Source organism: Spermophilus citellus (assembly GCF_964194105.1).
Source record: "Spermophilus citellus genome assembly, chromosome: 7".
In the NCBI taxonomy this organism is placed as follows: Eukaryota; Metazoa; Chordata; class Mammalia; order Rodentia; family Sciuridae; genus Spermophilus; species Spermophilus citellus.
The window spans coordinates 109,078,441-109,092,652 of NC_138188.1; positions in this window are offsets into that span (position 1 = coordinate 109,078,441).

A 14,212-nucleotide genomic window follows, 5' to 3' on the forward strand; every position below is an offset into this window, starting at 1 on the left:
TCCTCAGCCCCTGGCCTCTTACTGTGTTTCAGGAACCAGCTTTTTCACTTGCCTTAGAGTCTTTTAAATCCAGTGCTCTGTCCTTAAGAGGCCCCAACACTCCCAATGCCCAGCCCCAGCCAGAGCCAGAGGAACAGAAACTGAAAACACCTTGTGGATTCCAGTTTGAGTTTTAACTCTGACTTTAGATTTTAAAAATTAGATTATTGCCCAACAGGTTAGCTCCTTATTGTCCGAAAAGTCTCCATTCAAAAATAGGATTGGGTGGCCGGGGTTGTGGCTCAGGGTAGAGCACTTGCCTAACACATGTAAAGCACTGAGTTCGATCCTCAGTACCACATTTAAAAATAAATAAAATTATTGGGTCCATTTATAACCAAAAATATTTGCTTAAAAATTGGATTGGATTTTGTTCTCCTCTGGCTGAGAGGTCCCTTTAAATATTTTTGATCTTTTAAGGCCCATGATGTGGCATCAAGCATTCTCAACCTGAGTGACTTCTGGCACCAGGATTTAAACTGATGCCTGTATTGGTGTTACTGGGGTGCTCTACCACTGAACCCCACGGATGCTACCTCTCCAGCCTTTATTTATTTATTTATTTAAAAAATTTTATTCTGAAACAGGGTCTCACTAAGTTACCCAGGCTATCCTTGAACTTTAAATCCTCCTTCCTTAGCCTCCCAAATAGCTGGGATTATAGGTGTGTGCCACACCAAAGGCCTGTTTTTTTTAATTATTATTATTATTATTTATTTTCTTTATAAACTAACTTATTGAGATATCATTTATTACCATAGACTACCTGGTTAGAGTGTACAGTACAATGGGTTTTGTTGGGTTGATATACACAGAAGTGAAACTACCTCACAACCAAGATGCATTCCCATCACATCTGAAGGTGTCTTCTTGCCCCTTTGCAGTCTATCCCTTTCCCAACCCCATCCCCAGGCAACTACTGATTAGTTTGTTTTTTCTAGAATTTTATATAAATAGATTCATACAGTTGTTCTGGGTTTGGTTTGGTTTGATTTTGTTAGTCTGGCTTCTTTTTCTCAATGTAATCATTTTGAGATTCATCCATGCGGTAGTTTCTTATTTCTGAATAGTATTCCATTGTATGGAATGTACTATAGTTTATTTATCAATTCCTCTATTGATGGACATTTGGGTAGTTTCAAGTTTTCTACATTGATCAATAAAGGGGTTATGAGTGTTCGTGTATAAGATTTTATGTGTGCATATGCTTTCATTTCTCTTGGGTAAATATTTTGAGTGGAATGGCTGCATCATATTATAGGTTTGTGTTTAACTTTTTAATCAACTGTCAACTGTTTTCCTATTTTGTTGTACCCTTTACATTTTCATCAGCAATATATGAGATTTCCAGTTGTTTCTAATCCTTGCCAACACTTTGTGTCGTTAGTCTTTATAATATCAGCCACTCTACGTGTTTGTACTGGCATCTCACTCTGGTTTTAATTTCTATCTCCTGATGGCAAAGGATTTGAGCATCTTTTCACATGCTTAGGAGACTCTCAACTCTCTTCTTTTGTTCCGTATGTGTTCCAATGGTTTGCCCATTTTTAAATTGAATTGATTCTTTTGGTTTTGAGTTGTAAGAGTTCCCTATATAAGAGTTGCAAATATTTCTCCTTTCTATGATTTTTACATGGAATTTTCAACCTACTACTTTTACTTTATAAAAGTTTAACCAGGAACCTAGGAAAACTGAATGTAGACTAATGTCACATAATTAGCATAGGATCTCAAATGGAGGTCTCAATCCTATTTCCTAATCCAGGAAGAGCCTATTGCAATTTTCCTGTCTTCAGTTTAGATATCAGGGGAGACATGCTCACTGTACTCTATGACCAGCTTCTGCGAATGTCACCATATTACATCAATGCTAAAGTCTACCATGGCTGGGCATAGGACAATATGACCAGGAAGGAATGGAGGACTCCAAAGCATCTGGATCCCTGACTCTTTCCTGGCCTTACCTGGAAAAGTATGAGCAACAAGACTGTCAAGCAGTCCTGAAAGTATGAACCAGCAACCAGTCTTTCTTATGTCACCTCCTAACTCAACCCACACCAGACTTCAACATTCCAGAATCAGAGGTGAGTTCAGAGCTTCTCCTAGGGGCAATACGTCTTCCCCATTGCTGGTGCTTCCTGGTGGAGGGAGCTCAGCCTGGCCACGATCCTGCTTCTTGATGTGTCTTCATGCATTTTAGCCTACACGAGGAGTAGAGAGTTGTTTCAGAACAATAAACTCACCTTAGATCTTGAATATTCCTGTGGTTCATGCCCGGGAAGACAAGATTCAGAATTTAAAACTCCTAAGCCACATTCTTCAAAATAAACTCCTTAATAATATACTGAAACGATAGGTTACCTCATATTCCTTGTCTTCTCACATGATTCAAAACCTGCACAGGAAAAAGAGGTGATATTTATTAGCACAACTCAGCTACAATATTCATCTATAAGTTAAGAGTATAGATTCCGTTTTTCTATAGATACTTTGCATAATTGCTTGTTCACCAGAGAACTATTCTTCACGGGTATTTTATTGATGATTCTATCAGCTATGAAAAGGAATCGGACATATCCATTAATCTAAATCAGTGCCTAATTGTATAGATATAAAGTATTTGTTTTATCTTTTTTTTTTGTAATAAAGAGAGCTATAGCAGAGCCATTTAGGATTGGAGTTTGGGGATTCTAGGAAGGCTGAATAGAGATGTCCAGCCCTCGCCTCATCCTCCGTAATGAAGAATCAAAGCAACAGGTGGATAGAGGCATTTTGAGGTAAGCGACTATGAGAGAATGCTAGAACTCAGCAAGGGAGAGACTGGAAACTTATTGGATTGGAACTGGATCTGTCAAGAGCCCCTCTTTAGCTTCTATGGTTCCGCAACACCACAGTACCTTGATAAGGTTCTAGAGGATTATGGCCCACCTAAAATAACCATGCCCATAGAATTGTTCTTTTTCTATAGAATCAAGTGCTGTAATACATTTTAAGCCCTTATCTGATTCTAATTTAGCCCCTTGGTAGAGGTATATGTATAGTCTTGCCACTTTCACAATTACCAATTGTCAATATCTGATTTAGATAATAAATGAAGCAATATTCTCAATTTAAATGTTTAATCAATGATGCTTTGATTAAAACCATTCCCAATCCTGGCATTCCCATCTACTGAGATTAACTTTGCAGCTCTTGATTACCCTGCATGAATAAAGTTCAGGTGGCTGGTCAGTTGACACCCGATGCTCCAGGCATCTCCACACCAGATGAAGCCGTGAGCTGGACGGTGACATCTCTACTCTCCTGGCGCTTCCGTGAGCTGATGGATAATAGGGGTCAGCAGAAACAAACAATGAAATAAAATTATTTTGGAGAGTGATAAATGCTATAAGGGAAATAAAACACAATAATGGGACAGTGACTTGTGGGGTTGGAGATGCTACTTTAAATAGGATGGCCAGCAGAACTTTCTTGCAGGAGCTGATATCTGAACTAGGCCTGATATGGAAAAGAAGGTTCTATCAGGGGAAGGGCATTCCAGGCAGAGGAAGGGTGAGGGCAAAGGCCCCGAGGCTGAAACATATCTGGCGAGTTTAAGGAGCACCCTAATTTAGAAGGAGATTGGGAGGAGGTGATGTCAGAGAGGCAGATGGGAGCCGTATCCCAGGGTCTTCCAGGCAGCTGTCAGGAGTGTGGGTTTCATCCTGAGTGCAGTAACAGGAAGTCATGGGAACATTAGGCAGGAGAATGGTGGCAGAGGTCTTCCTTAGTCACCTTATCTAAAAGAGCTGCCCTACCCACCCACTCTCCCCAGCCCCAGTGAGTTTCCTCCGTAAGCTTCATCACAGTGTGACATTACTTTGTCTTTTTGTTGGTTTAGTTGTTGGTTGTCCCTGCCCTGTTCACTTCCTGATCTCAGTACCCAGGACAGCTGGCAGATAGAAAGTGCTCAGCAAATATTTATGGAATAAAAGAATGAGTGGGTGAATGCCCTCTGATTTGTTCTGGGTGCAGGGAGCAGCCAATGAAAAGCAAACAAGACATAGTCCTGAGTCTTCATGCTGACAGTGCTTTTGACCATTTGTTTTCCAAATGTGGTTGTCATGATCAGATGATTCAAAAAAGGTGAGGAAAATACTCAGCTTTTCACTCATTTTAAAGACATGCAAATACGAAAACAATAATGAGATAATATTTTTAAACTCTTAAAATGTGTACATTAAGCCAGATGTGGGCGCACACCTGCTATCCCAGCAGCTTGGGAGGCTGAGGCAGGAGGATCGAAAGTGTAAAGCCAGCCTCAGCAACTTAGTGAGGACCTAAGCAACTTAGCAAGACTCTGTCTCTAAATAAAACATAAAAGGGCTGGGGATGTGGCTCAGTGATTAAACACCTCTGGGTTCCATCCCTGGTACCAATACATATACATATAAATATTCAACTCTAGCAAAGGTATAAATAATATGATTACAATTGCTATATGGCTTCAAGAGCAATTTGGCAAGAGTTATTAAGAGGTATAAAAACACTCTTATGAAATTCACTTCTTGAACGACTTTATCATAAGGAAATAATTTCAAACAAAGAGAAAATTGTATGTACAATATGTTTGGGGCAGTGTTACACTTAATATTAAAAAAATTGCCAACAAGTTTATTCAACAACAGAGAATTACATCTGATGACTGTCCTCAGTGGGAGATAAAACCACATCACATGAGTTAGGATGCTGAACATGACGGACAGCAACAGGGCAAGTGCTGATTCTTCTAGGATAGCACGTGAAAAAAATAGAACCCATAGTATGTGTTCTCTAATTAAGTAAAAAAGTGCCTCTATAAAGATAAATGCTAGAAGGAAACAGAAAAATGAATATGGCTTAATTTGTGGGTTGGCAGGATGAGCTGAGCTCTTCTGTGTTGACTTCTTTTTTCATTCTAGCATGCGTGCACACACACACACACACAATGTAAAGAATTAATGGAAGTTCAAATACCAATGTATGGCTTTTGTTTTTGCATTACTGGGGATTAAACCCAGGGATTAAACCCAAGTTTCTTCACTACTAAGCTATATTCCGAGCCCTTTTCTAAATTATTATTTTGCTAAATTCAAGGCTGGCCTCAAAACTTGTGATCCTCCTGTCTGGAGTTGCTGGGTTTATAGGAATACACCACTGCACACCATCAGTGTATGGACTTTCAATCACTGGACATATATTCCTAACCTCTTTGGTCTTCAAAAGGAGCAGGTATTAACATTTGAAGTCTTGGCTTGTAAAATTTCACAATCATTTATCTGCCCATGCCATTGAGTTTAGTCAGCACTATAAGGAAAATTTTATGTCATGAGAAATTTTTATGTGCTTTTTAATTGCTTTCTATTATCCATCTTCTGGAATTACACTCTCAGAGAAGTTCTATAAAGGGATTTTCCCCAGGAAGTAGTTTTCACTACTTTACTCACAATTACCACCTGGGATTATGAGAAGCTGGAGGTCAGAAACTTTCTTCTGGAGGGCCACGGTTTTACTTCAGATCTCCTCATCAAGGAATTGACACAGTCCCCAAAGATGCTACCACTGAGCCTGGGCTTTTTGGTTTTTGGAAGGAATTAGAAACAAAAGATAAGCCATTACAAACCTGTAATCCCAGTGACATGGGAGGTTGAGGGAGAGGGTCATAAATTCAAGGTCAGCCTCTGCAACTTAGGGAGAGCCTGTCTCAAAATAACAATAAAAAAAGAACTGGCGATATAGCTCAGTGGTCTAGTGTCCCTGGCTTCAGTCCTCGGTACCATGGCAGGGGCGGGGGACGCAACAGATAGATAGGAGAAGATTGGCATCTGTCTGGGGTTTGCAGTTGCACTGGTTAGTATAAAAAAACACAAACAACTGTATTTAACAACAGTGGATTACATCTGGTGATGGTCCTCAGTGGGAGATAACCTACTCCAGTCCAGTTATTCCTAAAATGACAGCCAAGGCAACCAGGGCAGTGGTTCTCCAGATGTGTTCTCCAGACTAGCAGCACCAGCATGACTTGGGAACTGGTCCAGACCCAGACCTACAGAGATCAGCTGTCTGTGTTTTACCAAAGCTCCAGGCTACTCTGATGTGCAGGTTTGAAACCACCACACTGGAGGCACACAGAATGGTTTGAAATGTCCCTGGACACAGCATTGGGTAACATCACTCAGAGAGGAAAGTTAGGTCTTTCCAAATGTATTTCAGAAATTCTGTTTACAGGGGGAGAAAAATCTCATTGATATTAGTGTATCTTTAACTCTTTTTCAATACTGGCTTATTTCCTTTCATGAAGGAAAAGATCAGGCCTCAGGCACAAAGCCTTTGACAATCAAAGATAGTCACCTTGAATCAACATTTTATTTTATTTATTTTTGTTTGTTTGTTTATTTTTTGGTACCATGGATTGAATCCAGGGGTGCTTAGCCACTTAGCCACATCCTCGGCCTTTTTAATTTTTTTTTTTATTTTGAGACAGAATCTTGCAAAGTTGCTTAGGGCCTTGCTAAGTTGCTGAGGGTGGCCTTGAACTTATTATCTTCCAGCCTCAGCTTCCTAGGCTGCTTGGCATATGCCATTGGGCCTGGCTGGTGTATTTATTTTATGATTACTTTCTATCTATAGTCAAGGAAACTAATTCTTGTTCTATTTGTGGTGGTGATGTCATTTATTTGAAAAAAATAAATTCACTTAGATTTTAAAAAACAAAGTCAATATCAAGAAAAATATTATGCAAGAAAGAGACGATGTAGGGTTTGTCAGGAATCCCGAGGGTAGTACACAATTGCCTGGGAGACACTGTGATAGGACACTTGGAATAGCAGAGAAAAGGACCTTCAAAAGTATAGGAGCCGGAAAGCAAACAGTAACGCTGTTAGCTATAGACAAGAACAAAGTTTCAACCCCATGAAAAATGCCACATCACACCAGTCAACAAGAAATCTAAATGAAGCTAGAGCTGGAACTGAACTCTGACCTGTTTCCTGATCAACTTTAATACATAAGAGCCCATTCTGGAAAGTCTCTCCCTCCCCACAGCCATCTGTCTTGGGAGAACAAAATGACGTTGGAATAGACATTCAGAGTTTGAACTCAACGGGCAACTGTGCCACTAATCATAAACCAGACCTTCTTTTTTTATTGTTATTCCAAGTCACCTATGAAAGTTCTCTTTCAGAAAAAAAAATCCTTTATTTGACTTTCTCAGGAAACTTTTTATTTTATAGGTGATTCAAAATAATACATTAACAGGTACTCATAAGCGATTCCTTAAGAGTTAAGTTGCCTTAGCACTAAGAGATACAGTGATACAGAGGGTTATTAACTGGCAAAAATGGAGACATTGACTGAGCCTGTTATTCCCAGATGGTTGTGGAAATAGGACTTATACAGAGTGGTAGGGAGGGCATTTACATAGCTTTCAGGGGAGGGATATGGGTAATATGAATCATAGACCTTTAATGTTTATATCCCTTGACCCAGCAATTCCACTGTAGTAATTTATCCTATGGAAATAGACAAAAATATGCTCAAAGACATATGTACAAATATGTCATTATTATTTTTCCTAGGAAAAAAAAACTACACAAAGGACTATAAAGGGGCTTGGTTAATACAAATTGGGTGAATTCATGACAGAAATATTATGCAATCATTAAAATTCAGCTTGGACAGTCTGGAGATTCCTCAGAAAACTTGGAATGAAACCATCATTTGACCCAGTTATCCCACTGCTGGGTATATACCCAAAGGACTTAAAATCAGCAAACTATAGAGATGTAGCCACATCAATGTTTATAGCAGGCCAATTCACAATAGCTAAACTATGGAACCAAACAAGGTGCCCTTCAACAGATGAATGGATAAAGAAAACTTGGTACATATACACAATGGACTATTACTCAGCCATAAAGAAGAAAGAAATAATGGCATTTGCCAGTAAATGGATGGAACTGGAGACTATCATGCTAAGTGAAATAAAGCCAATCCCCAAAAAACAAAGGCCGAATGTCCTCTCTGATATGTGGATGCTGACTCACAATAGAGGGGGAGAGGGAGGAGTGGCGTTTCACCAGATTGGACAGGGAGTAATGGGGAGAAAGTAGGGGAGATGGGAATGGGAAAGACAGTAGAATGAATCAGACATAACTTCCCTATGATCATATATGAATACACCACCATGAAACTCCACATGATGTACAACCACAAGAATGGGAAGTTATACTCCATGTATGTATGACATGTCAAAGTACACTCTACTGTCATGTATAACTAAAAGGAACAAATTTTAAAAAATTGGCTTAGAATCAATAATAATGAAAATTTCAATAATATTGTATTTTATTGTTTCAATGAATAATAAAACATTCTACATAGTGAGTTACTGTACTTGGAACCCAGTAGACAATATTGGGTTTATTTATTTTGGAGCTGGGAATCACACCCAGAGACTTGAGTACTCTATCACTCACATACATCCCTGGCCCCTGTGCTGAATTTAGACTTCTTCCTTCCTTCACCAGATATTTAAACATCTAGGAGTGACTGACACAGTTTAGGCTCTGAGGATATAGCAACCAACTAAATACATATTAACTCCCACACTAACTCGGTAAAGTGACACACTGAGGGATGGTGATGGTGTGTACAGCAGGAAAACTGGCTTCCCTGTAATCTCCATAAGTACCACACCCAGCAGAGGTGGGCACATTAGGCATTCAATAAAGAGCCCACGATTGACTGACATTCTTTGGGAGCAAATATCCTAATTTCAGTACCACCCTGGTCAGCTGCCGTGCAGGTCAGGACCAGAAACCACCCTGCTCTCTGACCCCCTGCCCTGAAACTGGGCCTGACTGTTTAGTGAGATTCTTTTCCTTCATGGTCACTCTTCACAAGGGGTTCTGGTTCCTCCCTGGCAACTTAGCCTCAGCCAAGCATTGGTTGCATTGGCTTTAGTGCCATTTGCAAACTTCAAGTCCCCTTCCTTCTCCAGAAAGCTCCTTTACAGTCTCTGGAAACCAGAGGAAGGAGAATGAGAGGTGGGAGGTAGGGCTGGGACGGTACTGTCTACAGAACTCCTCTCCAGAAGAGATCATGTTCTAGCTCCTGCTGAGTCCAGATGCCTTGTAATAATCTGCCCTGTAAATATTTGAAGTTCCCTTGAACTCCCAATAATCAGTTCCCCATCTTCCAACAGTGTCTTCTTAGAGGGTGGTAAAATGTTTGGGCTTGTGAACCGAGAAACTAATTGCCCATGGAGCAGAGTCTTAAGGATTTTTCTCTTCCTGAGGAAAATTTAGATTTTCAGTAGAAATACTTATGCTCTTGCAGAACTGTGCTCCCAGGGTGGTGTCTTGGACTGTTATGGCTTGCATGTGAGGTGTTCCCCAAAAGCTCCTGTGCTAATGCAGAGATCTTCAGAGCTAAAATGCTTGGAGTGTGAGAGTTGTGACCGACTCAGTCCCTCCTAGTTTGAATGGACTTAACTGGATGAAAACTGTAGGTAGTCGGGGTATGAATGGAGGAGGTGGGTCATGGAGACATGCTTTGGAAGGGATTTTTTTCCCCTGCAGCCCCTTCCCCTTTCTTTCCTTTCTGGTTATCATAAGTAGAGCAGCTTCCTTCTGCCGCGATGTTCTGCCTCACCTTGGGCCCAGAGCAATGAAGTCAGGCCCCTGAATCTCTGAAAACAGGCTAAAATAAACATTTCCTCCTTTACGTTGTTCTTGTCAGCATTTTGGTCATAGCAAGGAAAACTTCACTAACACATGGACCAAGAATGGAGTAGTAGGAAGGGTAGTTTTTCCTACCACACTATGCCAGAGAACTAAAAGTGAGCTGGACGCTACTTCATAGTCACTAGATTAGATATCAATGAAAAAGTCATCATCATCTGTTGGTGAGAATGAGGAGAAATTAGAACTCTAATACATTGCTAGTGAGCGGTCAAATGATATGGCCAACGTGGAAAACAGAAATATGATATTTCCCCCAAAAGTTAGATATAGAGTTACTCTTAACTCAGCAATTCCATTTTTAGGTCTACACACAAGAGAAATGAAACTATGTCCAAACAAAAATTGATCCATGAATGTTTATAGCAGCATTACTCTTAAGAGCTAAAAGGTAGAATAACCCAATATCCAACAATTGATGAATGAATAAACAAAATATTATATATTCATACAATGAAATATTACTTGGTACAAAAAGCGAGTACTTCTACAATGTACATCATGGACAAACCTTGAAAATATTAGCTAAATGAAAGAAGCTAGACACAAAACACTCTATTTGTTTGATGCTATTTATATTAAATGTCCAGAATAGGCAAATCTATAGGGACAAAAATTAGGTTAGCAGTTGCCTAGTGCTTGGGGAATGGGAGGACTGGGGTACGATGGCCAAGAAGTATGGGTTTCTCATCAGGTTGATGGAAATGAGCTGAAATTGACTGTAATGATGAAGTTATATGGTATGTGAATTACATCTCAATAAAGCTTGAAGAAGGAGAGGAAGAGGAAAACAAGAAGGATGACGAGGAGAAAGAGAATGAGGAAAGGATTTTAAAAAGTGAATAGATAGAAACCCTTCCAGAGAAATTTTTGGGAGGACTGTCTTAAAGGAAATTTCTGCTCAGAGGATGCTTTCCTCTGCTGTATGTAACTTTTTGCAATTATCACATGTTATGGTTTGCATGTAAGTGCTGTTTTACCTTGTTATTATAAGTTGAATTAAGAAACATGATCAAACTTTAGCAAAATATAATTTTTTAAATTTATTTTTTAGTTTTCGGCGGACACAACATCTTTATTTGTATGTGGTGCTGAGGATCGAACCCAGAGCTGCTCGCATGCCAGGCGAGCACGCTACCACTTGAGCCACATCCCCAGCCCACAAAATATAATTTAAGAAGCCATTTGGTCCTCAGTAATACTGGTTGAGATAAGTCCTCACTCAGAATTTAGTTTTAACCCTGTGCCCAATGATATTTCCCCAAAAAGTTAGATATAGAGTTACTCTTAACTCAGCAATTCCATTTTTAGGTCTACACACAAGAGAAATGAAACTATGTCCAAACAAAAATTGATACATGAATTTTTATAGCAGCATTTACCAAACGGGTATATAGTAGGGTAAGTAAGGATCTTCAGCTTCTATACCTGACAAAAATTCAAAAGCTCAGAGAACCAATTTACTAATTCAATAACACAATATATATTCAAATATATTCTTTTTTAGTATATTTTTAGGTATACATGGTCAAAATGTCTTTAATTTGTTTTTTCTTTATTTTTGTGTGGTGCTGATGATACAACCCAGTGCCTCACATGTGCAAAGCAAGTGTTCTGCCACTGAGCCACAAGCCCAGCCCTCAAATATATTCTACAAAATATCTGCTCATTGGACAGAGAGTGTAGCTTAGTGGTAAAGCTTTTGCATGGATTAGATCCATGTTAAGACCTGGATTCAATCTCCAGCACCACAAACAAAACAAAACTTGCTCATGAATAATACAATGGATAAACATATGCTTTAAATATCTCACATTTTCATAGTTTTGTAAATGAGTCCAACTATAGATTTTTCTGTTCTGACATATTTCTACAACCATCAACTGTAACACATCTTAGAGGACTGTATCTTAGTTAATACTGAAACAGTGTTTTCTCAACTTTTTTGAAAACATTTTTTCTAAAAAACAAAACAAAACAAAAAACCCTACTTTATTAGGTTTAATTCATAGGCTGTGAAACTCACCTTTTTTATTTATTTTTTCTTGCGGAGCTGGGGATTAAATCCAGGGTCTTGCACATGCTAGGTGAAAACTCAAAATAAAACCATATTTTAATTTGAGGCAGGGTCTTACTTATTGCTCAGGATGGCCTCAAACTTGTGATCCTCCTGCTTTATCCTCCCTGGGTACAGGCACATGCCACTATACCCAGCAAAATTTACCCATTTAAAGCATATTATTCCATCTTGAAAATATGCTTTCCTATAGTTTTTCCACAGAGACTAGTCATAAAGGCAAATTCTCTAGTCACTTCAAACTTGTCATTGATTCGTCAAATGACACTTGAGTATGTTGTGACATTGGTAACAACTGTTAGCACATTAAGGAAAACCACTGAAAATTATTTTCCTTGTTTTAAAATTAACTATTGATACTGTTCCCAATGTTCTCAACTCTCTAGTGATTATTCTTGCCAAAATAGTCTTAAGCAAGTTTTGAATAGTCTCGAAAAAAATCTTTTCCCTCTAGGCCCATCATTTTTTTGGATGCCACAATCCAACATAATTCAATCAACCCATACTTACATGGCTTTTTTTTTCTTTTTCTTTTTTTTTTTGGCACGGTGAGCAAATGAGCCACTCAGAAACTTGCTTTGGTTGTAGCCTCACTCAAAATTTAATCTTATGAAGAAATTCTGGTGTAATGAGATATTCCACTTTAAATTTTCTATTTTTTTCCTGCAGGTTGCTTTCCATGAGTTGTGAATATTGTATATGTGCTTAGTTTAGTAATGTGGACATAATCTACTATTTTAGCCACCTATACTCACAATGCTTTGCCATCTAATTTCATATGATGATTCATTCTCCACACTCCATGATAATCCATACTGTCACTTGAAAGCATAATATTTGAAGTCTATTTTCCTCTTCTTGTTTTGGCATGGTGGGTATGTATTGATAATCTTAAAAGAGAAAAGAAAATGTCATGGTATGGCCATATACACGGTGCTTGAGAAATTGTTGAGTTATAACCACATCACTGTGATGTGTAGTGTGCCAAGTGAAGTGACTTGAATATCACAGGTAATCTCTATGGGTTAGATTGGGTTAGATTCAGCTCAGTTGTTTTATCATAGCCCCGAAGCAACTAACTGTAGGCAATATGCAAACAAATGAGTATGGCTGTGGCCCAATAAAACTTCCTTTGTGGATACGATACTGACATCTGCATTCTTTGTCATTTTCACATTTTACAAAATATGATCCTTTAAAATTTTTCCAGCTATTTAAAATGTAACAATCACTCTTAGTTTGTGGGTCCTAGGAAAGCAGACAGCTGCTGAATCTAACCCAAGGGACGTGGTTGCCAACCCCTAATCTTGAGGGCAATCAGCTCAATGGGGAGAAGTTCTCCCTGACCAGAGCTCACCCCTGCTAAAAGCATTGTGAAGATTTATAGAAGAATGGGTGCTCACACTGAACCTCCTAGAATGAACACAAAACTCGACCTCCAAGTCAAATTACAAACTACCGTCTTCCAGAGCTCTTTCAGCGTGACAAGACATCCAGTGTCCTTTACCTCAACTCAGAGAAGTCAGTTCTGCAGGCAAGTTTTGTTTTGTTTTGTTTTTTGTTTTTTGTTTTTTTTTTTTTTTAGAGAGAGAACTTTTACTATTTGCGGACACAACATCTTTGTATGTGGTGCTGAGGATCGAACCCGAGCTGCACGCATGCCAGGCAAGCGCGCTACCACTTGAGCCACATCCCCAGCCCAGCAGGCAAGTTTTTATAGACTAAAAAATTGGATCATAGAGAAGTTAAGTAACAAGAAGAAATGTGGCAGGTGTGGGATTGTCCCCCGGGTTCAAAGTCTGTGCTGTCTTTACTATACGACCCTGTGTCGATTTCATCCAGACACTTGTCTATGTCGGCCCCATGGCTCTGCCCATGTTCTCCAACCAGTCCTTCTCGCAGGATCACCAGTGACTTCTCACTTCACTATGGAGTTCTGCCTTGTCAGGCAACATAGCTGGGCTTGTTGGCCTGCCTTCTCCCGTGCACTTCTGTGTCTCACATGCTTTTATGACACATAATTTTGATGATAAGAGATGCTCTGGAAAGTCTAATAAACTGGATGTTAGACCCTGGACTCTTACTATAATCCTTCTGTGAAACAGCTGATTAAACTCTTATTGGAATTCAAAACATCCTCCAAATGTTCATGTGGTGAAGGTGTGGCTTCCAGTGCAGCAAGGCGAAGAGGTGGGGATTTTGAAGTGGTTGGATCATGAGGGCTGTGCTCCATGGATGGGTTCCTACTTGAATGGACTATTGGGGGGTAGTGGAAAATGTGGGAGGTGGGTCTAGTTGGAGGAAGTGAAACAATGCGGGTGTGCCTCTCATGTAT